Consider the following 1,676-nt stretch of genomic DNA (forward strand, 5'->3'; position numbering starts at 1 on the left):
TTCTTCTATTTTTTTTTTTTTCCTTTGCAAACCCGAGAGGTCTGCCAAGAGCCGCGGCGGTGCAAAGCCCGTGCTATCTCTGCAGGCCTCCCTCGCCACACACCACTCGGGACAAAGAAAACTCCCTCCTTTCGCCCCCCCTTCAAAAAAAGGGGGGAAAAAAGAAAAAAAGAAAAAGAGGAGTGGGGGAACTCAGAAAAAATATCGGCTCTTATTTCCGCGTAGCTACGCTGCTGCAGGTAACGTCCTTCCCTCTGGAGCCGCGGGGCTGCGGCTGACAGGGGAAGTCGGATTTGGTTTGGCAATGCCCCATTCCTTCCATCCCTGGGCGAGAAAGGGGAACAGGCCGGGACCAGAGCAAAGCTCCGGGTCCGCGCCGAGGAGCACCGGGATGGCCCCGGCTGCACAGCCCTCGGCCGCCGGCCCGAGCTGGCCCTGCAGCGCATGACAGGCCGCCCCGGGGAACGGCCGGCTCCTTCGGATTCCCTCCGATGCTGAAAAGCTCCTCGAGGTCCCGACAGTCTCTTGCGTTATTTCCGACGCAGCCCGCAGGCCGGACAGGGGCTGCGGAGCCGGTGGGAGCCGAGCCCCGGCCTGCCGCTGCCCCGGGCACGGCCAGCGCTGTCGGGGGATGCTTTCAGCACCTCCGAGAAGAAGCGGGTCCCAGCGGCTGAGCCGTCGAAAGCTGCTACAGGGCCACGGGCAATGCCCTTCTCTGAGGGAGGGCTCCAAGGGCCCAGGCGTGCCGGGAGGAACGTCAAAGCCCCCTCCGACCGGCCCCGCGGGCAGGCCGCGTTCTGTGCGTTGCCCCTGGCCCGGCTGCCGGCCCGGGCCGCGTGAAAACCCTCGGATACGCGGGGGCCGGTGGTCCCGTCCCCACAGCCCTGCGGGGCAGAGCGCGGCACTCACCTTCCATGTCCCTGGTGACGGTGCTGAAGTGCATCTTCTCCGGGCGGCAGCCGGGGCGGGCGGGCGCGCTGCGGCCGCCGCGGCGCTCCTCCAGCGCTCCTTTCCCTGCTTGCTCGGCGGCGGCGACTGAAATCAGAGAGGCGATACTGAAAGCATTTGCCTTGGGAGACAGAGGGCTGTTTTCGTCCATAGGGGAGACACCAATGCAGGAGAAGCAGGCGCGGCAGCCTCCCACCACGAGCCCCCCCTCCCACCCCCTCACTCCCCTCCTTTCTACCGCACCATCCAGGGAGGTGCGAACGAGACCCCCTCCTTCCAGACGGGGGGTGGGGAAGGGAAATTTAAAAAAAATAAATCCCACAGAAAACAACCTAAACCCTCTGCCCCCCCGGGAAGGGCGTTGGGAGCAAGAAACTTCCCCGGGGCCCTTTGTAGCCAGCGCCGAGCACTGCAACGGCGGACCGAGCTCTGTCAGCGAGAGGAGACCGGGGGGCAACAAATAAATAATCCCACTAATTTCTTTCCCGGAGTGTCAATTTCTCTCCCCCCCTCCCCCCCCAATTCGTTCCCTGAGATTTATTAATTTATTTTCTGTCTTCTCTTCCCCTCAACCACCACCTCCTGCTTCTGCCCCCCTCGTCCCCTCCTTTTCTCCTGCACGAAGGGAAAGTGTCTCCCTTATAGGCGCTTTCCCCATTCAGTGGCTGGGAGGCGTCACATGGAAGCCGGGGGTGTTTGCCTGCAGAAGTGGCTGGGGCGGCGGCGGC

The sequence above is a fragment of the Corvus brachyrhynchos genome, unplaced genomic scaffold (genome assembly GCF_000691975.1).
Source record: "Corvus brachyrhynchos isolate BGI_N302 unplaced genomic scaffold, ASM69197v1 scaffold114, whole genome shotgun sequence".
NCBI lineage: Eukaryota > Metazoa > Chordata > Aves > Passeriformes > Corvidae > Corvus > Corvus brachyrhynchos.